The sequence below is a fragment of the Tamandua tetradactyla genome, chromosome 4 (assembly GCF_023851605.1).
Source record: "Tamandua tetradactyla isolate mTamTet1 chromosome 4, mTamTet1.pri, whole genome shotgun sequence".
NCBI lineage: Eukaryota > Metazoa > Chordata > Mammalia > Pilosa > Myrmecophagidae > Tamandua > Tamandua tetradactyla.
This window is the reverse complement of record NC_135330.1, coordinates 97,138,102-97,162,440: the sequence shown is the minus strand read 5'-3', so window position 1 is coordinate 97,162,440 and position 24,339 is coordinate 97,138,102. Positions and strand designations below refer to the sequence as shown.

Genomic DNA, 24,339 nt, shown 5'->3' with positions numbered 1-24,339 from the left:
GTCCCTAACCAGGACCGTCCACCCCTTGCCAACGTGACAACTATATGTATATATCACCTTAAACCATACTTAATTTCCAAATGAAAACAAATAAGCACACTGTTTTTCTTTTTCCTGACAATACTCAACTGTCCTGCATATAACTGGAAACACATTAAATCTCTCCAGAATAGGGTGCAAATCCTTGGGCAACATTCATTCTTAAACCTGATATCTTACAACTTAAATAGTATAACATGAACAAAACAGCATTCCAGTCTTCGTTTCTGTAACTGATCACGGGGTCAAAGTTCATACTTGTCACTACCTTCTTTCACTACCCATTCCATGTTCCCTTTCCCCTCAGCAAGCACTTCAGCTGGCCGTGGTTCTTTGCCTGGTGGGGTGACCCAAACCTTCATTCCTGAAGTCTCAGAGCCATTAGTGGTCCTGCCTGGAATGTGTTGTTGCAGTTTTCCATTGATTTTGATCACAGGGCATGGCAGTACTAAGAGACGCCCTAGGGGCTCTCCTATATTACAAGAAAACTCTTCTTTACCTTCGTTATGTAGTTGCAGTCCTACTTCCTTCTGATAGTCAGGGTCAATTACGCCAGACAATACTGTAATCCCCTTCTTGGCTTGTTGATCCAGAGGCATAAGTAGCCCAAAGTGACCTGGTGGCAATCTTCACTTCCAGTTCAGTGGTATCACTGTTGTTTCTCCTGGAGGAAGCACACCCTGTTTTGGAACCAGGGTAGCAGGGACAGGGAACAAACAGTTTCCTAGTGGATCACTAGGGTAATAGTGAGAGGTACCACACCCATTTCCACCCCTTGGTTCCTGGACCCATGCTTCCTGGTTATGGGAGAAACAGCACCATACAGCAGATGCTGATTCAGAGCACACACAGCTTCCTGGAGAACATTACCCCAGCCTTTCAAGTTTTTGCCACCTAGCTGGCACCGGAATTGAGTTTTCTAAAAGCCATTCCACCGTTCAATCAATCTAGCTGCTTCTGGATGATGGGCAACATGGTAAGACCAGAGAAGTCCATGAGCATGCGCGCATTCCCACACTTCATTTGCAGTTTCATCTGGTGAAACAGGATTAAGCACTCTAGGCCTAATCCCTTCAGGCAGAGGCTGGGTGGCCAATTCCTCAAGGCAGGCTGGAGGTGGGGTGGCTATGTCCTCAGGGCAGACCAGTACAGGGTTTTCTAGAGAAGACTCAGCACGGCCTAGAGTTTCAACATCGCCCCCAACACCATTATCAATTCATATGTCACCATCCCATTTTTCAGGGTCCCACTCCTTTCTAATCAGTGCCCTCGCTTTGACAGCAGACACCATGCAAGACTGAGATTTCAGATTACGTTGTAAAGTTGCTAATCTAACAATAAGTTTCTGAGTCTGAGTTTTAGAGATCTCAGGTCTATGGCTACAGGACATGAGATTTTCCTTCAAGATACTCATAGAAACGTCTACATCTTTCAGACGGCACTTAAGCTTCTCGTTTGAAGCCTTAAGCCCATCCCTTTCACCCCTTAATGTAGACAGGGTATCTAACAACAAGCAACCAACATCTCTATAACTCTTATTTCTACAAAACTCTGGAAAGGTGTCAAAAACATCATCCCCCAGCGTCTGGCTTCGTACAAGCGAAGCATTAGGAGAATCGAATGATGATATTTTCTTTATCTCCTTTGGCAACTCACTCCATGGATTGAGAGTGTCATTCTGATTACGGGAATCAGAGTCCTTCGTGTCTCCGAGTCCAGTCAGAGTAGAAAACCATTCATAAAAACCCATTTCTAAGATTCTGTTTCTTAAGAACCACTCCTGGTACCAAGATGTATTAGTTAGGGTTCTCTAGATTAACAGAATCAACAGGGAACACTTGCAAATATAAAATTTATAAAAGTGTCTCACGTGACCGCTGGAAGGCAGAGTCCAAATCCATTGGGCGGGATGTGACACCGACGATTCCAATGGAGGGTCTGGATGAACTCTGCAGGAGATGCTCACCAGCCCAAGTAGGAAGGGGCCTGTCTTCTCGGAGTCCTCATTAAAAGGATTCCCGTGATTATATTTAGCATCACTAATTATAGAAGACACTCCCCTTTGGCTGATTACAAATGGAATCAGCTGTGGATGCAGCTGACGTGATCATGACTTAATCCTGTGAAATGTCCTCACTGCAACAGACAGGCCAGTACTTGCCCATTCAGATATACAGCTACAACTTGACCGAGTTGACGCATGTCCCTAACCATGACACCTGCTTAATATGCTAATACCCTGTATAGCCAAAATATTTTGAAGAACATTTCAAGACATGAAAAAAGATCATATAATAATAGAAAACAAATATAAAAGGTACGAATGATGAAAAGTGTGTGTGTGTGTGTCTGTGTCTAGAAGAGATTCTATCGGATTCAACAGTGGTTATCAGTGAGTGGTGATGTTCAAGAAAACCATATTCTCTTCTCTTTGTAATAAACCTCTTCTCTATGCCCATTGTACTTTTGTATGTCTGTTTTCTTTTTCTTTGTTGATGTGATTGTGTTATGAATTTCCTATCCACACTTTTACTCCTATTCTCATTTAAGTGTTTTCTTACTGATTTGTAAAAGATCACTACATATTAAGGATACAAGATATCTATGATGTTTCTGTAATGAGCTTTCCGCTTAGTTACTGTTTTCTCCTTCATGTTCATAAATATTTTACCGTTATGCTCTGTTTAATGATGTTTTCCATCATTTAGAATGTTCTCTTCCATTCATAGTTCAACCATTCATAACCATATATTTTCTTCCAGATTTTCTAATACTTTCATTCTTTACATTAAATTTTTAAGTTAACCTGCAGTTCCTTATTATGACAGGTTCTAATCATAATAGTTACCCATTCATTACCTGTTACAATGTGCCAGAAACTACGGTCAGCTGCTGACAAGTATTTTTTTCATTTGTTTTCATGTCTACCTAATGGTTGCTACCATTATTAGCCTCCTTTTATAGACTGGGGAAACTGAGGCTTAGAGATGTGAAATAACTTGCTAGTAAGCAGCTGAGCCAGGATTCAAACCCAGATCTTTCTGACTCCCACACTTATACTACCCAGGATATGATCCAACTAGCTCCTTTTTTCCAATTCAAAACACTCCTGTTTTCAATTATGAACAATCTGTATTTCTGAACATATTTAAGTATACTTCACTAGCAGAGACTTTTGTTTTTGGACAGTCTTATGGTATTATAAGCATTATTGTTACAGAACTAAGCTGAAAATTTCCTACATGATTGCCTTTTGACACCCATCCCAAAGGGTTTTAATCTTTTTTTCTTTTTTTTACATGGGCAGGCACCGGGACCTGAACGCGGGTCCTCGGGCATGGCAGGCAAGCGTTCTTGCCTGCTGAGCCTCCGTGGCCTGCCCCAAAGGGTTAGTGCCAACTACGCTTGAAAAAAGCCTAGGCACTTTTGCATTCGCCAATCTAAGGTAACATTTCTTCTCTATTGGATAGATCATGTTCTATAACTGAAACTTTTGATTGTCTGACCTGCTAGTTCTCAACAACCCCTACTTCCTACTCATTTTTCTATGATTATTTCAAGGTTATTATATGATCCAGTTCAAACCGAAGGGTTTTAGATAATATACCTAAGAGTTTACAAGCCACTTACTGTTGTTTTCCAGTTGCTGATCGTTCTGAGTCACAAAGAATTGGTTACACTAATATTCAATATATGAACACTTTGTTTCATTTAGTTTTCACTATAATAACAAGGACCACATTGTCATGAGGCCATGTGAAGCTGCTTATTCTTTCCTTCACTGTGACATCATATATCACATTCTACAAGTCCACAAAAGCACTAAAGTTAAGAAAAAATAACTTCTCTCTTAAAAAATTATGAAACTAAAATATCAATTTGAGTCCTAAAAGCATGGAAGCAGTTTTGTTTTTGTAATTCCTTAGGGAAACATAGGGTAATATAATGAAGCTAAGCATGAATGATCTAGAAGGGAATGTATCCTTAGAAAATGCGGGAGAAAATACTTCCTAAGTTCATCAACTCATGGATCCCCTAATTCTAGTTCTGCCACCTTGGTGATGCCAAGACTCACCAGTGGTTCAGGAGGTTTCAGCCTGATTCCTGCATACTCAAGCAGGAACCATACGTCAACCATCCACCTAATGACGTGATGATCATTGACGAGATCAACTACTTCATTAAGGGCTGCAAAATGGTGATATTCTCTCATTCCTTCTGCATTTATTAGTCGAAGCTGTTCGTCAAAAGCAAATTTTTCTTAACAACAGCTTGGCTAGTTTAGAAATATGTTTGGTTTAGGAAAGGCAGGTCAAACGTGTGCTTCTTTCACTTTGTCTATTTTCAGAACAATGAGTTGGTCCTAGTGTGTCAGTTAGCATTCTCTAGAGAAACAGAATCAACACGGAACACTTGCAGATATAAAATTATAAAAGTGTCTCACGTGACCGCAGGAACGCAGAGTCCAAATCCACAGGGCCGGCTGCGAAGCCGATGACTCCGATGGAGGGTCTGGATGAATTCCGCAGTAGAGGCTCACCAGCCAAGGCAGGAATGGGGCCTGTCTCCTCTGAGTCCTCCTGAAAAGGTTTCCGAGATTAGATTTAGCATCACTGGTTGCAGAAGACACTCCCCTTTGGCTGATTACAAATGGAATCAGCTGTGGAAGCAGCTGACGTGATCATGACCTCATCCTATGAAATGCCCTCATAGCAACAGACAGGCCAGCGCTTGCCCAATCAGATAAACAGGTACCACAACTTGGCCAAATGGACACATGTCCCTAACCAGGACAGTCCACCCCTTGCCAACGTGACAACTATATGTATATATCACCTTAAATCATACTTAATTTCCAAATGAAAACAAATAAGCACACTGTTTTTCTTTTTCCTGACAATACTCAACTGTCCTGCATATAACTGGAAACACATTAAATCTCTCCAGAATAGGGTGCAAATCCTTGGGCAACATTCATTCTTAAACCTGATATCTTACAACTTAAATAGTATAACATGAACAAAACAGCATTCCAGTCTTCGTTTCTGTAACTGATCACGGGGTCAAAGTTCATACTTGTCACTACCTTCTTTCACTACCCATTCCATGTTCCCTTTCCCCTCAGCAAGCACTTCAGCTGGCCGTGGTTCTTTGCCTGGTGGGGTGACCCAAACCTTCATTCCTGAAGTCTCAGAGCCATTAGTGGTCCTGCCTGGAATGTGTTGTTGCAGTTTTCCATTGATTTTGATCACAGGGCATGGCAGTACTAAGAGACGCCCTAGGGGCTCTCCTATATTATAAGAAAACTCTTCTTTACCTTCGTTATGTAGTTGCAGTCCTACTTCCTTCTGATAGTCAGGGTCAATTACGCCAGACAATAATGTAATCCCCTTCTTGGCTTGTTGATCCAGAGGCATAAGTAGCCCAAAGTGACCAGGTGGCAATCTTCACTTCCAGTTCAGTGGTATCACTGTTGTTTCTCCTGGAGGAAGCACACCCTGTTTTGGAACCAGGGTAGCAGGGACAGGGAACAAACAGTTTCCTAGTGGATCACTAGGGTAATAGTGAGAGGTACCACACCCATTTCCACCCCTTGGTTCCTGGACCCATGCTTCCTGGTTATGGGAGAAACAGCACCATACAGCAGATGCTGATTCAGAGCACACACAGCTTCCTGGAGAACATTACCCCAGCCTTTCAAGTTTTTGCCACCTAGCTGGCACCGGAATTGAGTTTTCTAAAAGCCATTCCACCGTTCAATCAATCTAGCTGCTTCTGGATGATGGGCAACATGGTAAGACCAGAGAAGTCCATGAGCATGCGCGCATTCCCACACTTCATTTGCAGTTTCATCTGGTGAAACAGGATTAAGCACTCTAGGCCTAATCCCTTCAGGCAGAGGCTGGGTGGCCAATTCCTCAAGGCAGGCTGGAGGTGGGGTGGCTATGTCCTCAGGGCAGACCAGTACAGGGTTTTCTAGAGAAGACTCAGCACGGCCTAGAGTTTCAACATCGCCCCCAACACCATTATCAATTCATATGTCACCATCCCATTTTTCAGGGTCCCACTCCTTTCTAATCAGTGCCCTCGCTTTGACAGCAGACACCATGCAAGACTGAGATTTCAGATTACGTTGTAAAGTTGCTAATCTAACAATAAGTTTCTGAGTCTGAGTTTTAGAGATCTCAGGTCTATGGCTACAGGACATGAGATTTTCCTTCAAGATACTCATAGAAACGTCTACATCTTTCAGACGGCACTTAAGCTTCTCGTTTGAAGCCTTAAGCCCATCCCTTTCACCCCTTAATGTAGACAGGCTATGTAACAACAAGCAACCAACATCTCTATAACTCTTATTTCTACAAAACTCTGGAAAGGTGTCAAAAACATCATCCCCCAGCGTCTGGCTTCGTACAAGCGGAGCATTAGGAGAATCGAATGATGATATTTTCTTTATCTCCTTTGGCAACTCACTCCATGGATTGAGAGTGTCATTCTGATTACGGGAATCAGAGTCCTTCGTGTCTCCGAGTCCAGTCAGAGTAGAAAACCATTCATAAAAACCCATTTCTAAGATTCTGTTTCTTAAGAACCACTCCTGGTACCAAGATGTATTAGTTAGGGTTCTCTAGATTAACAGAATCAACAGGGAACACTTGCAAATATAAAATTTATAAAAGTGTCTCACGTGACCGCTGGAAGGCAGAGTCCAAATCCATTGGGCGGGCTGTGACACCGACGATTCCGATGGAGGGTCTGGATGAACTCTGCAGGAGATGCTCACCAGCCCAAGTAGGAAGGGGCCTGTCTTCTCCGAGTCCTCATTAAAAGGATTCCCGTGATTATATTTAGCATCACTAATTATAGAAGACACTCCCCTTTGGCTGATTACAAATGGAATCAGCTGTGGATGCAGCTGACGTGATCATGACCTAATCCTGTGAAATGTCCTCACTGCAACAGACAGGCCAGTACTTGCCCATTCAGATATACAGCTACCACAACTTGACCGAGTTGACACATGTCCCTAACCATGACACCTGCTTAATATGCTAATACCCTGTATAGCCAAAATATTTTGAAGAACATTTCAAGACATGAAAAAAGATCATATAATAATAGAAAACAAATATAAAAGGTACGAATGATGAAAAGTGTGTGTGTGTGTGTGTGTGTGTGTGTGTGTGTCTAGAAGAGAGTCTATCGGATTCAACAGTGGTTATCAGTGAGGGGTGATGTTCAAGAAAACCATATTCTCTTCTCTTTGTAATAAACCTCTTCTCTATGCCCATTGTACTTTTGTATGTCTGTTTTCTTTTTCTTGGTTGATGTGATTGTGTTATGAATTTCCTATCCACACTTTTACTCCTATTCTCATTTAAGTGTTTTCTCACTGATTTGTAAAAGATCACTACATATTAAGGATACAAGATATCTATGATGTTTCTGCAATGAGCTTTCCGCTTAGTTACCATTTTTTCCTTCATGTTCATAAATATTTTACCGTTATGCTCTGTTTAATGATGTTTCCCGTCATTTAGAATGTTCTCTTCCATTCATAGTTCAACCATTCATAACCATATATTTTCTTCCAGATTTTCTAATACTTTCATTCTTTACATTAAATTTTTAAGTTAACCTGCAGTTCCTTATTATGACAGGTTCTAATCATAATAGTTACCCATTCATTACCTGTTACAATGTGCCAGGAACTATGGTTAGCCGCTTACATGTATTTTTTTCATTTATTTTCATGTCTACCTAATGATGGCTACCATTATTAGCCTCCTTTTATAGACTGGGGAAACTGAGGCTTAGAGATGTGAAATAACTTGCTAGTAAGCAGCTGAGCCAGGATTCAAACCCAGATCTTTCTGACTCCCACACTTATACTACCCAGGATATGATCCAACTAGCTCCTTTTTTCCAATTCAAAACACTCTTGTTTTCAATTATGAACAATCTGTATTTCTGAACATATTTAAGTATACTTCACTAGCAGAGACTTTTGTTTTTGGACAGTCTTATGGTATTATAAGCATTATTGTTACAGAACTAAGCTGAAAATTTCCTACATGATTGCCTTTTGACACCCATCCCAAAGGGTTTTAATCTTTTTTCTTTTTTTTACATGGGCAGGCACCGGGACCTGAACGCGGGTCCTCGGGCATGGCAGGCAAGCGTTCTTGCCTGCTGAGCCTCCGTGGCCTGCCCCAAAGGGTTAGTGCCAACTATGCTTGAAAAAAGCCTAGGCACTTTTGCATTCGCCAATCTAAGGTAACATTTCTTCTCTATTGGATAGATCATGTTCTATAACTGAAACTTTTGATTGTCTGACCTGCTAGTTATCAACAACCCCTACTTCCTACTCATTTTTCTATGATTATTTCAAGGTTATTATATGATCCAGTTCAAACTGAAGGGTTTTAGATAATATACCTAAGAGTTTACAAGCCACTTACTGTTGTTTTCCAATTGTTGATCGTTCTGAGTCACAAAGAATTGGTTACACTAATATTCAACATATGAACACTTTGTTTCATTTCAGTTTTCACTATAATAACAAGGACCACATTGTCATGAGGCCATGTGAAGCTGCTAATTCTTTCCTTCACTGTGACATCATATATCACATTCTACAAGTCCACAAAAGCACTAAAGTTAAGAAAAAATAACTTCTCTCTTAAAAAATTATGAAACTAAAATATCAATTTGAGTCCTAAAAGCATGGAAGCAGTTTTGTTTTTTTAATTCCTTAGGGAAACATAGGGTAATATAATGAAGCTAAGCATGAATGATCTAGAAGGGAATGTATCCTTAGAAAATGCGGGAGAAAATACTTCCTAAGTTCATCAATTCATGGATCCCCTAATTCTAGTTCTGCCACCTTGGTGATGCCAAGACTCACCAGTGGTTCAGGAGGTTTCAGCCTGATTCCTGCATACTCAAGCAGGAACCATACGTCAACCATCCACCTAATGACGTGATGATCATTGACGAGATCAACTACTTCATTAAGGGCTGCAAAATGGTGATATTCTCTCATTCCTTCTGCACTTATTAGTCGAAGCTGTTCGTCAAAAGCAAATTTTTCTTAACAACTGCTTGGCTAGTTTAGAAATATGTTTGGTTTAGGAAAGGCAGGTCAAACGTGTGCTTCTTTCACTTTGTCTATTTTCAGAACAATGAGTTGGTCCTAGAGTGTCAGTTAGCATTCTCTAGAGAAACAGAATCAACAGGGAACACTTGCAGATATAAAATTATAAAAGTGTCTCACGTGACCGCAGGAACGCAGAGTCCAAATCCACAGGGCCGGCTGCGAAGCCGATGACTCCGATGGAGGGTCTGGATGAATTCCGCAGTAGAGGCTCACCAGCCAAGGCAGGAATGGGGCCTGTCTCCTCTGAGTCCTCCTGAAAAGGTTTCCGAGATTAGATTTAGCATCACTGGTTGCAGAAGACACTCCCCTTTGGCTGATTACAAATGGAATCAGCTGTGGAAGCAGCTGACGTGATCATGACCTCATCCTATGAAATGTCCTCATAGCAACAGACAGGCCAGCGCTTGCCCAATCAGATAAACAGGTACCACAACTTGGCCAAATGGACACATGTCCCTAACCAGGACAGTCCACCCCTTGCCAACGTGACAACTATATGTATATATCACCTTAAACCATACTTAATTTCCAAATGAAAACAAATCAGCACACTGTTTTTCTTTTTCCTGACAATACTCAACTGTCCTGCATATAACTGGAAACACATTAAATCTCTCCAGAATAGGGTGCAAATCCTTGGGCAACATTCATTCTTAAACCTGATATCTTACAACTTAAATAGTATAACATGAACAAAACAGCATTACAGTCTTCGTTTCTGTAACTGATCACGGGGTCAAAGTTCATACTTGTCACTACCTTCTTTCACTACCCATTCCATGTTCCCTTTCCCCTCAGCAAGCACTTCAGCTGGCCGTGGTTCTTTGCCTGGTGGGGTGACCCAAACCTTCATTCCTGAAGTCTCAGAGCCATTAGTGGTCCTGCCTGGAATGTGTTGTTGCAGTTTTCCATTGATTTTGATCACAGGGCATGGCAGTACTAAGAGACGCCCTAGGGGCTCTCCTATATTACAAGAAAACTCTTCTTTACCTTCGTTATGTAGTTGCAGTCCTACTTCCTTCTGATAGTCAGGGTCAATTACGCCAGACAATACTGTAATCCCCTTCTTGGCTTGTTGATCCAGAGGCATAAGTAGCCCAAAGTGACCTGGTGGCAATCTTCACTTCCAGTTCAGTGGTATCACTGTTGTTTCTCCTGGAGGAAGCACACCCTGTTTTGGAACCAGGGTAGCAGCGACAGGGAGCAAACAGTTTCCTAGTGGATCACTAGGGTAATAGTGAGAGGTACCACACCCATTTCCACCCCTTGGTTCCTGGACCCATGCTTCCTGGTTATGGGAGAAACAGCACCATACAGCAGATGCTGATTCAGAGCACACACAGCTTCCTGGAGAACATTACCCCAGCCATTCAAGTTTTTGCCACCTAGCTGGCACCGGAATTGAGTTTTCTAAAAGCCATTCCACCGTTCAATCAATCTAGCTGCTTCTGGATGATGGGCAACATGGTAAGACCAGAGAAGTCCATGAGCATGCGCGCATTCCCACACTTCATTTGCAGTTTCAACTGGTGAAACAGGATTAAGCACTCTAGGCCTAATCCCTTCAGGCAGAGGCTGGGTGGCCAATTCCTCAAGGCAGGCTGGAGGTGGGGTGGCTATGTCCTCAGGGCAGACCAGTACAGGGTTTTCTAGAGAAGACTCAGCACGGCCTAGAGTTTCAACATCGCCCCCAACACCATTATCAATTCATATGTCACCATCCCATTTTTCAGGGTCCCACTCCTTTCTAATCAGTGCCCTCGCTTTGACAGCAGACACCATGCAACACTGAGATTTCAGATTACGTTGTAAAGTTGCTAATCTAACAATAAGTTTCTGAGTCTGATTTTTAGAGATCTCAGGTCTATGGCTACAGAACATAAGATTTTCCTTCAAGATACTCGCAGAAACGTCTACATCTTTCAGACGGCACTTAAGCTTCTCGTTTGAAGCCTTAAGCCCATCCCTTTCACCCCTTAATGTAGACAGGCTATGTAACAACAAGCAACCAACATCTCTATAACTCTTATTTCTACAAAACTCTGGAAAGGTGTCAAAAACATCATCCCCCAGCGTCTGGCTTCGTACAAGCGGAGCATTAGGAGAATCGAATGATGATATTTTCTTTATCTCCTTTGGCAACTCACTCCATGGATTGAGAGTGTCATTCTGATTACGGGAATCAGAGTCCTTCGTGTCTCCGAGTCCAGTCAGAGTAGAAAACCATTCATAAAAACCCATTTCTAAGATTCTGTTTCTTAAGAACCACTCCTGGTACCAAGATGTATTAGTTAGGGTTCTCTAGATTAACAGAATCAACAGGGAACACTTGCAAATATAAAATTTATAAAAGTGTCTCACGTGACCGCTGGAAGGCAGAGTCCAAATCCATTGGGCGGGCTGTGACACCGACGATTCCGATGGAGGGTCTGGATGAACTCTGCAGGAGATGCTCACCAGCCCAAGTAGGAAGGGGCCTGTCTTCTCGGAGTCCTCATTAAAAGGATTCCCGTGATTATATTTAGCATCACTAATTATAGAAGACACTCCCCTTTGGCTGATTACAAATGGAATCAGCTGTGGATGCAGCTGACGTGATCATGACCTAATCCTGTGAAATGTCCTCACTGCAACAGACAGGCCAGTACTTGCCCATTCAGATATACAGCTACCACAACTTGACCGAGTTGACACATGTCCCTAACCATGACACCTGCTTAATATGCTAATACCCTGTATAGCCAAAATATTTTGAAGAACATTTCAAGACATGAAAAAAGATCATATAATAATAGAAAACAAATATAAAAGGTACGAATGATGAAAAGTGTGTGTGTGTGTGTGTGTGTGTGTGTGTGTGTCTAGAAGAGAGTCTATCGGATTCAACAGTGGTTATCAGTGAGGGGTGATGTTCAAGAAAACCATATTCTCTTCTCTTTGTAATAAACCTCTTCTCTATGCCCATTGTACTTTTGTATGTCTGTTTTCTTTTTCTTGGTTGATGTGATTGTGTTATGAATTTCCTATCCACACTTTTACTCCTATTCTCATTTAAGTGTTTTCTCACTGATTTGTAAAAGATCACTACATATTAAGGATACAAGATATCTATGATGTTTCTGCAATGAGCTTTCCGCTTAGTTACCATTTTTTCCTTCATGTTCATAAATATTTTACCGTTATGCTCTGTTTAATGATGTTTCCCATCATTTAGAATGTTCTCTTCCATTCATAGTTCAACCATTCATAACCATATATTTTCTTCCAGATTTTCTAATACTTTCATTCTTTACATTAAATTTTTAAGTTAACCTGCAGTTCCTTATTATGACAGGTTCTAATCATAATAGTTACCCATTCATTACCTGTTACAATGTGCCAGGAACTATGGTTAGCCGCTTACATGTATTTTTTTCATTTATTTTCATGTCTACCTAATGATGGCTACCATTATTAGCCTCCTTTTATAGACTGGGGAAACTGAGGCTTAGAGATGTGAAATAACTTGCTAGTAAGCAGCTGAGCCAGGATTCAAACCCAGATCTTTCTGACTCCCACACTTATACTACCCAGGATATGATCCAACTAGCTCCTTTTTTCCAATTCAAAACACTCTTGTTTTCAATTATGAACAATCTGTATTTCTGAACATATTTAAGTATACTTCACTAGCAGAGACTTTTGTTTTTGGACAGTCTTATGGTATTATAAGCATTATTGTTACAGAACTAAGCTGAAAATTTCCTACATGATTGCCTTTTGACACCCATCCCAAAGGGTTTTAATCTTTTTTTCTTTTTTTTACATGGGCAGGCACCGGGACCTGAACGCGGGTCCTCGGGCATGGCAGGCAAGCGTTCTTGCCTGCTGAGCCTCCGTGGCCTGCCCCAAAGGGTTAGTGCCAACTATGCTTGAAAAAAGCCTAGGCACTTTTGCATTCGCCAATCTAAGGTAACATTTCTTCTCTATTGGATAGATCATGTTCTATAACTGAAACTTTTGATTGTCTGACCTGCTAGTTATCAACAACCCCTACTTCCTACTCATTTTTCTATGATTATTTCAAGGTTATTATATGATCCAGTTCAAACTGAAGGGTTTTAGATAATATACCTAAGAGTTTACAAGCCACTTACTGTTGTTTTCCAATTGTTGATCGTTCTGAGTCACAAAGAATTGGTTACACTAATATTCAACATATGAACACTTTGTTTCATTTCAGTTTTCACTATAATAACAAGGACCACATTGTCATGAGGCCATGTGAAGCTGCTAATTCTTTCCTTCACTGTGACATCATATATCACATTCTACAAGTCCACAAAAGCACTAAAGTTAAGAAAAAATAACTTCTCTCTTAAAAAATTATGAAACTAAAATATCAATTTGAGTCCTAAAAGCATGGAAGCAGTTTTGTTTTTTTAATTCCTTAGGGAAACATAGGGTAATATAATGAAGCTAAGCATGAATGATCTAGAAGGGAATGTATCCTTAGAAAATGCGGGAGAAAATACTTCCTAAGTTCATCAATTCATGGATCCCCTAATTCTAGTTCTGCCACCTTGGTGATGCCAAGACTCACCAGTGGTTCAGGAGGTTTCAGCCTGATTCCTGCATACTCAAGCAGGAACCATACGTCAACCATCCACCTAATGACGTGATGATCATTGACGAGATCAACTACTTCATTAAGGGCTGCAAAATGGTGATATTCTCTCATTCCTTCTGCACTTATTAGTCGAAGCTGTTCGTCAAAAGCAAATTTTTCTTAACAACTGCTTGGCTAGTTTAGAAATATGTTTGGTTTAGGAAAGGCAGGTCAAACGTGTGCTTCTTTCACTTTGTCTATTTTCAGAACAATGAGTTGGTCCTAGAGTGTCAGTTAGCATTCTCTAGAGAAACAGAATCAACAGGGAACACTTGCAGATATAAAATTATAAAAGTGTCTCACGTGACCGCAGGAACGCAGAGTCCAAATCCACAGGGCCGGCTGCGAAGCCGATGACTCCGATGGAGGGTCTGGATGAATTCCGCAGTAGAGGCTCACCAGCCAAGGCAGGAATGGGGCCTGTCTCCTCTGAGTCCTCCTGAAAAGGTTTCCGAGATTAGATTTAGCATCACTGGTTGCAGAAGACACTCCCCTTTGGCTGATTACAAATGGAATCAGCTGTGGAAGCAGCTGACGTGATCATGACCTCATCCTATGAAATGTCCTCATAGCAACAGACAGGCCAGCGCTTGCCCAATCAGATAAACAGGTACCACAACTTGGCCAAATGGACACATGTCCCTAACCAGGACAGTCCACCCCTTGCCAACGTGACAACTATATGTATATATCACCTTAAACCATACTTAATTTCCAAATGAAAACAAATCAGCACACTGTTTTTCTTTTTCCTGACAATACTCAACTGTCCTGCATATAACTGGAAACACATTAAATCTCTCCAGAATAGGGTGCAAATCCTTGGGCAACATTCATTCTTAAACCTGATATCTTACAACTTAAATAGTATAACATGAACAAAACAGCATTACAGTCTTCGTTTCTGTAACTGATCACGGGGTCAAAGTTCATACTTGTCACTACCTTCTTTCACTACCCATTCCATGTTCCCTTTCCCCTCAGCAAGCACTTCAGCTGGCCGTGGTTCTTTGCCTGGTGGGGTGACCCAAACCTTCATTCCTGAAGTCTCAGAGCCATTAGTGGTCCTGCCTGGAATGTGTTGTTGCAGTTTTCCATTGATTTTGATCACAGGGCATGGCAGTACTAAGAGACGCCCTAGGGGCTCTCCTATATTACAAGAAAACTCTTCTTTACCTTCGTTATGTAGTTGCAGTCCTACTTCCTTCTGATAGTCAGGGTCAATTACGCCAGACAATACTGTAATCCCCTTCTTGGCTTGTTGATCCAGAGGCATAAGTAGCCCAAAGTGACCTGGTGGCAATCTTCACTTCCAGTTCAGTGGTATCACTGTTGTTTCTCCTGGAGGAAGCACACCCTGTTTTGGAACCAGGGTAGCAGCGACAGGGAGCAAACAGTTTCCTAGTGGATCACTAGGGTAATAGTGAGAGGTACCACACCCATTTCCACCCCTTGGTTCCTGGACCCATGCTTCCTGGTTATGGGAGAAACAGCACCATACAGCAGATGCTGATTCAGAGCACACACAGCTTCCTGGAGAACATTACCCCAGCCATTCAAGTTTTTGCCACCTAGCTGGCACCGGAATTGAGTTTTCTAAAAGCCATTCCACCGTTCAATCAATCTAGCTGCTTCTGGATGATGGGCAACATGGTAAGACCAGAGAAGTCCATGAGCATGCGCGCATTCCCACACTTCATTTGCAGTTTCAACTGGTGAAACAGGATTAAGCACTCTAGGCCTAATCCCTTCAGGCAGAGGCTGGGTGGCCAATTCCTCAAGGCAGGCTGGAGGTGGGGTGGCTATGTCCTCAGGGCAGACCAGTACAGGGTTTTCTAGAGAAGACTCAGCACGGCCTAGAGTTTCAACATCGCCCCCAACACCATTATCAATTCATATGTCACCATCCCATTTTTCAGGGTCCCACTCCTTTCTAATCAGTGCCCTCGCTTTGACAGCAGACACCATGCAACACTGAGATTTCAGATTACGTTGTAAAGTTGCTAATCTAACAATAAGTTTCTGAGTCTGATTTTTAGAGATCTCAGGTCTATGGCTACAGGACATAAGATTTTCCTTCAAGATACTCATAGAAACGTCTACATCTTTCAGACGGCACTTAAGCTTCTCATTTGAAGCCTTAAGCCCATCCCTTTCACCCCTTAATGTAGACAGGCTATCTAACAACAAGCAACCAACATCTCTATAACTCTTATTTCTACAAAACTCTGGAAAGGTGTCAAAAACATCATCCCCCAGCGTCTGGCTTCGTACAAGCGGAGCATTAGGAGAATCGAATGATGATATTTTCTTTATCTCCTTTGGCAACTCACTCCATGGATTGAGAGTGTCATTCTGATTACGGGAATCAGAGTCCTTCGTGTCTCCGAGTCCAGTCAGAGTAGAAAACCATTCATAAAAACCCATTTCTAAGATTCTGTTTCTTAAGAACCACTCCTGGTACCAAGATGTATTAGTTAGGGTTCTCTAGATTAACAGAATCAACAGGGAACACTTGCAAATATAAAATTTATAAAAGTGTCTCACGTGACCGCTGGAAGGCAGAGTCCAAATCCATTGGGCGGGCTGTGACACCGACGATTCCGATGGAGGGTCTGGATGAACTCTGCAGGAGATGCTCACCAGCCCAAGTAGGAAGGGGCCTGTCTTCTCCGAGTCCTCATTAAAAGGATTCCCGTGATTATATTTAGCATCACTAATTATAGAAGACACTCCCCTTTGGCTGATTACAAATGGAATCAGCTGTGGATGCAGCTGACGTGATCATGACCTAATCCTGTGAAATGTCCTCACTGCAACAGACAGGCCAGTACTTGCCCATTCAGATATACAGCTACCACAACTTGACCGAGTTGACACATGTCCCTAACCATGACACCTGCTTAATATGCTAATACCCTGTATAGCCAAAATATTTTGAAGAACATTTCAAGACATGAAAAAAGATCATATAATAATAGAAAACAAATATAAAAGGTACGAATGATGAAAAGTGTGTGTGTGTGTGTGTGTGTGTGTGTGTGTCTAGAAGAGAGTCTATCGGATTCAACAGTGGTTATCAGTGAGGGGTGATGTTCAAGAAAACCATATTCTCTTCTCTTTGTAATAAACCTCTTCTCTATGCCCATTGTACTTTTGTATGTCTGTTTTCTTTTTCTTGGTTGATGTGATTGTGTTATGAATTTCCTATCCACACTTTTACTCCTATTCTCATTTAAGTGTTTTCTCACTGATTTGTAAAAGATCACTACATATTAAGGATACAAGATATCTATGATGTTTCTGCAATGAGCTTTCCGCTTAGTTACCATTTTTTCCTTCATGTTCATAAATATTTTACCGTTATGCTCTGTTTAATGATGTTTCCCATCATTTAGAATGTTCTCTTCCATTCATAGTTCAACCATTCATAACCATATATTTTCTTCCAGATTTTCTAATACTTTCATTCTTTACATTAAATTTTTAAGTTAACCTGCAGTTCCTTATTATGACAGGTTCTAATCATAATAGTTACCCATTCATTACCTGTTACAATGTGCCAGGAACTATGGTTAGCCGCTTACATGTATTTTTTTCATTTATTTTCATGTCTACCTAATGATGGCTACCATTATTAGCCTCCTTTTATAGACTGGGGAAACTGAGGCTTAGAGATGTGAAATAACTTGCTAGTAAGCAGCTGAGCCAGGATTCAAACCCAGATCTTTCTGACTCCCACACTTATACTACCCAGGATATGATCCAACTAGCTCCTTTTTTCCAATTCAAAACACTCTTGTTTTCAATTATGAACAATCTGTATTTCTGAACATATTTAAGTATACTTCACTAGCAGAGACTTTTGTTTTTGGACAGTCTTATGGTATTATAAGCATTATTGTTACAGAACTAAGCTGAAAATTTCCTACATGATTGCCTTTTGACACCCATCCCAAAGGGTTTTAATCTTTTTTTCTTTTTTTTACATGGGCAGGCACCGGGACCTGAACGCGGGTCCTCGGGCATGGCAGGCAAGCGTTCTTGCCTGCTGAGCCTCCGTGGCCTGCCCCAAAGGGTTAGTGCCAACTATGCTTGAAAAAAGCCTAGGCACTTTTGCATTCGCCAATCTAAGGTAACATTTCTTCTCTATTGGATAGATCATGTTCTATAACTGAAACTTTTGATTGTCTGACCTGCTAGTTATCAACAACCCCTACTTCCTACTCATTTTTCTATGATTATTTCAAGGTTATTATATGATCCAGTTCAAACTGAAGGGTTTTAGATAATATACCTAAGAGTTTACAAGCCACTTACTGTTGTTTTCCAATTGTTGATCGTTCTGAGTCACAAAGAATTGGTTACACTAATATTCAACATATGAACACTTTGTTTCATTTCAGTTTTCACTATAATAACAAGGACCACATTGTCATGAGGCCATGTGAAGCTGCTAATTCTTTCCTTCACTGTGACATCATATATCACATTCTACAAGTCCACAAAAGCACTAAAGTTAAGAAAAAATAACTTCTCTCTTAAAAAATTATGAAACTAAAATATCAATTTGAGTCCTAAAAGCATGGAAGCAGTTTTGTTTTTTTAATTCCTTAGGGAAACATAGGGTAATATAATGAAGCTAAGCATGAATGATCTAGAAGGGAATGTATCCTTAGAAAATGCGGGAGAAAATACTTCCTAAGTTCATCAATTCATGGATCCCCTAATTCTAGTTCTGCCACCTTGGTGATGCCAAGACTCACCAGTGGTTCAGGAGGTTTCAGCCTGATTCCTGCATACTCAAGCAGGAACCATACGTCAACCATCCACCTAATGACGTGATGATCATTGACGAGATCAACTACTTCATTAAGGGCTGCAAAATGGTGATATTCTCTCATTCCTTCTGCACTTATTAGTCGAAGCTGTTCGTCAAAAGCAAATTTTTCTTAACAACTGCTTGGCTAGTTTAGAAATATGTTTGGTTTAGGAAAGGCAGGTCAAACGTGTGCTTCTTTCACTTTGTCTATTTTCAGAACAATGAGTTGGTCCTAGAGTGTCAGTTAGCATTCTCTAGAGAAACAGAATCAACAGGGAACACTTGCAGATATAAAATTATAAAAGTGTCTCACGTGACCGCAGGAACGCAGAGTCCAAATCCACAGGGCCGGCTGCGAAGCCGATGACTCCGATGGAGGGTCTGGATGAATTCCGCAGTAGAGGCTCACCAGCCAAGGCAGGAATGGGGCCTGTCTCCTCTGAGTCCTCCTGAAAAGGTTTCCGAGATTAGATTTAGCATCACTGGTTGCAGAAGACACTCCCCTTTGGCTGATTACAAATGGAATCAGCTGTGGAAGCAGCTGACGTGATCATGACCTCATCCTATGAAATGTCCTCATAGCAACAGACAGGCCAGCGCTTGCCCAATCAGATAAACAGGTACCACAACTTGGCCAAATGGACACATGTCCCTAACCAGGACAGTCCACCCCTTGCCAACGTGACAACTATATGTATATATCACCTTAAACCATACTTAATTTCCAAATGAAAACAAATCAGCACACTGTTTTTCTTTTTCCTGACAATACTCAACTGTCCTGCATATAACTGGAAACACATTAAATCTCTCCAGAATAGGGTGCAAATCCTTGGGCAACATTCATTCTTAAACCTGATATCTTACAACTTAAATAGTATAACATGAACAAAACAGCATTACAGTCTTCGTTTCTGTAACTGATCACGGGGTCAAAGTTCATACTTGTCACTACCTTCTTTCACTACCCATTCCATGTTCCCTTTCCCCTCAGCAAGCACTTCAGCTGGCCGTGGTTCTTTGCCTGGTGGGGTGACCCAAACCTTCATTCCTGAAGTCTCAGAGCCATTAGTGGTCCTGCCTGGAATGTGTTGTTGCAGTTTTCCATTGATTTTGATCACAGGGCATGGCAGTACTAAGAGACGCCCTAGGGGCTCTCCTATATTACAAGAAAACTCTTCTTTACCTTCGTTATGTAGTTGCAGTCCTACTTCCTTCTGATAGTCAGGGTCAATTACGCCAGACAATACTGTAATCCCCTTCTTGGCTTGTTGATCCAGAGGCATAAGTAGCCCAAAGTGACCTGGTGGCAATCTTCACTTCCAGTTCAGTGGTATCACTGTTGTTTCTCCTGGAGGAAGCACACCCTGTTTTGGAACCAGGGTAGCAGCGACAGGGAGCAAACAGTTTCCTAGTGGATCACTAGGGTAATAGTGAGAGGTACCACACCCATTTTCACCCCTTGGTTCCTGGACCCATGCTTCCTGGTTATGGGAGAAACAGCACCATACAGCAGATGCTGATTCAGAGCACACACAGCTTCCTGGAGAACATTACCCCAGCCATTCAAGTTTTTGCCACCTAGCTGGCACCGGAATTGAGTTTTCTAAAAGCCATTCCACCGTTCAATCAATCTAGCTGCTTCTGGATGATGGGCAACATGGTAAGACCAGAGAAGTCCATGAGCATGCGCGCATTCCCACACTTCATTTGCAGTTTCAACTGGTGAAACAGGATTAAGCACTCTAGGCCTAATCCCTTCAGGCAGAGGCTGGGTGGCCAATTCCTCAAGGCAGGCTGGAGGTGGGGTGGCTATGTCCTCAGGGCAGACCAGTACAGGGTTTTCTAGAGAAGACTCAGCACGGCCTAGAGTTTCAACATCGCCCCCAACACCATTATCAATTCATATGTCACCATCCCATTTTTCAGGGTCCCACTCCTTTCTAATCAGTGCCCTCGCTTTGACAGCAGACACCATGCAACACTGAGATTTCAGATTACGTTGTAAAGTTGCTAATCTAACAATAAGTTTCTGAGTCTGATTTTTAGAGATCTCAGGTCTATGGCTACAGGACATAAGATTTTCCTTCAAGATACTCATAGAAACGTCTACATCTTTCAGACGGCACTTAAGCTTCTCATTTGAAGCCTTAAGCCCATCCCTTTCACCCCTTAATGTAGACAGGCTATCTAACAACAAGCAACCAACATCTCTATAACTCTTATTTCTACAAAACTCTGGAAAGGTGTCAAAAACATCATCCCCCAGCGTCTGGCTTCGTACAAGCGGAGCATTAGGAGAATCGAATGATGATATTTTCTTTATCTCCTTTGGCAACTCACTCCATGGATTGAGAGTGTCATTCTGATTACGGGAATCAGAGTCCTTCGTGTCTCCGAGTCCAGTCAGAGTAGAAAACCATTCATAAAAACCCATTTCTAAGATTCTGTTTCTTAAGAACCACTCCTGGTACCAAGATGTATTAGTTAGGGTTCTCTAGATTAACAGAATCAACAGGGAACACTTGCAAATATAAAATTTATAAAAGTGTCTCACGTGACCGCTGGAAGGCAGAGTCCAAATCCATTGGGCGGGCTGTGACACCGACGATTCCGATGGAGGGTCTGGATGAACTCTGCAGGAGATGCTCACCAGCCCAAGTAGGAAGGGGCCTGTCTTCTCGGAGTCCTCATTAAAAGGATTCCCGTGATTATATTTAGCATCACTAATTATAGAAGACACTCCCCTTTGGCTGATTACAAATGGAATCAGCTGTGGATGCAGCTGACGTGATCATGACCTAATCCTGTGAAATGTCCTCACTGCAACAGACAGGCCAGTACTTGCCCATTCAGATATACAGCTACCACAACTTGACCGAGTTGACACATGTCCCTAACCATGACACCTGCTTAATATGCTAATACCCTGTATAGCCAAAATATTTTGAAGAACATTTCAAGACATGAAAAAAGATCATATAATAATAGAAAACAAATATAAAAGGTACGAATGATGAAAAGTGTGTGTGTGTGTGTGTGTGTGTGTGTGTGTGTGTCTAGAAGAGAGTCTATCGGATTCAACAGTGGTTATCAGTGAGGGGTGATGTTCAAGAAAACGATATTCTCTTCTCTTTGTAATAAACCTCTTCTCTATGCCCATTGTACTTTTGTATGTCTGTTTTCTTTTTCTTGGTTGATGTGATTGTGTTATGAATTTCCTATCCACACTTTTACTCCTATTCTCATTTAAGGTTTTCTTACTGATTTGTAAAAGATCACTACATATTAAGGATACAAGATATCTATGATGTTTCTGCAATGAGCTTTCCGCTTAGTTACCATTTTTTCCTTCATGTTCATAAATATTTTACCATTATGCTCTGTTTAATGATGTTTTCCGTCATTTAGAATGTTCTCTTCCATTCATAGTTCAACCATTCATAACCATATATTTTCTTCCAGATTTTCTAATACTTTCATTCTTTACATTAAATTTTTAAGTTAACCTGCAGTTCCTTATTATGACAGGTTCTAATCATAATAGTTACCCATTCATTACCTGTTACAATGTGCCAGAAACTATGGTTAGCTGCTGACATGAATTTTTTCATTTGTTTTCATGTCTACCTAATGGTGGCTACCATTATTAGCCTCCTTTTATAGACTGGGGAAACTGAGGCTTAGAGATGTGAAATAACTTGCTAGTAAGCAGCTGAGCCAGGATTCAAACCCAGATCTTTCTGACTCCCACACTTATACTACCCAGGATATGATCCAACTAGCTCCTTTTTTCCAATTCAAAACACTCCTGTTTTCAATTATGAACAATCTGTATTTCTGAACATATTTAAGTATACTTCACTAGCAGAGACTTTTGTTTTTGGACAGTCTTATGGTATTATAAGCATTATTGTTACAGAACTAAGCTGAAAATTTCCTACATGATTGCCTTTTGACACCCATCCCAAAGGGTTTTAATCTTTTTTTCTTTTTTTTACATGGGCAGGCACCGGGACCTGAACGCGGGTCCTCGGGCATGGCAGGCAAGCGTTCTTGCCTGCTGAGCCTCCGTGGCCTGCCCCAAAGGGTTAGTGCCAACTATGCTTGAAAAAAGCCTAGGCACTTTTGCATTCGCCAATCTAAGGTAACATTTCTTCTCTATTGGATAGATCATGTTCTATAACTGAAACTTTTGATTGTCTGACCTGCTAGTTATCAACAACCCCTACTTCCTACTCATTTTTCTATGATTATTTCAAGGTTATTATATGATCCAGTTCAAACTGAAGGGTTTTAGATAATATACCTAAGAGTTTACAAGCCACTTACTGTTGTTTTCCAATTGTTGATCGTTCTGAGTCACAAAGAATTGGTTACACTAATATTCAACATATGAACACTTTGTTTCATTTCAGTTTTCACTATAATAACAAGGACCACATTGTCATGAGGCCATGTGAAGCTGCTAATTCTTTCCTTCACTGTGACATCATATATCACATTCTACAAGTCCACAAAAGCACTAAAGTTAAGAAAAAATAACTTCTCTCTTAAAAAATTATGAAACTAAAATATCAATTTGAGTCCTAAAAGCATGGAAGCAGTTTTGTTTTTGTAATTCCTTAGGGAAACATAGGGTAATATAATGAAGCTAAGCATGAATGATCTAGAAGGGAATGTATCCTTAGAAAATGCGGGAGAAAATACTTCCTAAGTTCATCAACTCATGGATCCCCTAATTCTAGTTCTGCCACCTTGGTGATGCCAAGACTCACCAGTGGTTCAGGAGGTTTCAGCCTGATTCCTGCATACTCAAGCAGGAACCATACGTCAACCATCCACCTAATGACGTGATGATCATTGACGAGATCAACTACTTCATTAAGGGCTGCAAAATGGTGATATTCTCTCATTCCTTCTGCATTTATTAGTCGAAGCTGTTCGTCAAAAGCAAATTTTTCTTAACAACTGCTTGGCTAGTTTAGAAATATGTTTGGTTTAGGAAAGGCAGGTCAAACGTGTGCTTCTTTCACTTTGTCTATTTTCAGAACAATGAGTTGGTCCTAGTGTGTCAGTTAGCATTCTCTAGAGAAACAGAATCAACAGGGAACACTTGCAGATATAAAATTATAAAAGTGTCTCACGTGACCGCAGGAACGCAGAGTCCAAATCCACAGGGCCGGCTGCGAAGCCGATGACTCCGATGGAGGGTCTGGATGAATTCCGCAGTAGAGGCTCACCAGCCAAGGCAGGAATGGGGCCTGTCTGCTCTGAGTCCTCCTGAAAAGGTTTCCGAGATTAGATTTAGCATCACTGGTTGCAGAAGACACTCCCCTTTGGCTGATTACAAATGGAATCAGCTGTGGAAGCAGCTGACGTGATCATGACCTCATCCTATGAAATGCCCTCATAGCAACAGACAGGCCAGCGCTTGCCCAATCAGATAAACAGGTACCACAACTTGGCCAAATGGACACATGTCCCTAACCAGGACAGTCCACCCCTTGCCAACGTGACAACTATATATATATATCACCTTAAACCATACTTAATTTCCAAATGAAAACAAATCAGCACACTGTTTTTCTTTTTCCTGACAATACTCAACTGTCCTGCATATAACTGGAAACACATTAAATCTCTCCAGAATAGGGTGCAAATCCTTGG

At 41.3% G+C, this 24,339-nt stretch overlaps 1 long non-coding RNA gene across 2 annotated transcripts in view; it reads right to left on the bottom strand.

The window, feature by feature from the left end:
- The window catches only part of LOC143681200 (uncharacterized), a 139,936-nt gene extending 116,003 nt beyond the window's left edge, over window positions 1–23,933 (bottom strand). For both annotated transcript variants that reach the window (XR_013174462.1, XR_013174463.1), the window contains exons 1-5: window positions 23,817–23,933; window positions 18,983–19,118; window positions 14,151–14,286; window positions 9,317–9,452; window positions 4,484–4,619 (exon numbers count right to left, since the gene is read on the bottom strand). This is a non-coding gene — a long non-coding RNA (uncharacterized LOC143681200). The remainder of the gene's footprint in view (window positions 1–4,483; window positions 4,620–9,316; window positions 9,453–14,150; window positions 14,287–18,982; window positions 19,119–23,816) is intronic.
- Between the last annotated feature and the right edge of the window lie 406 nt (window positions 23,934–24,339).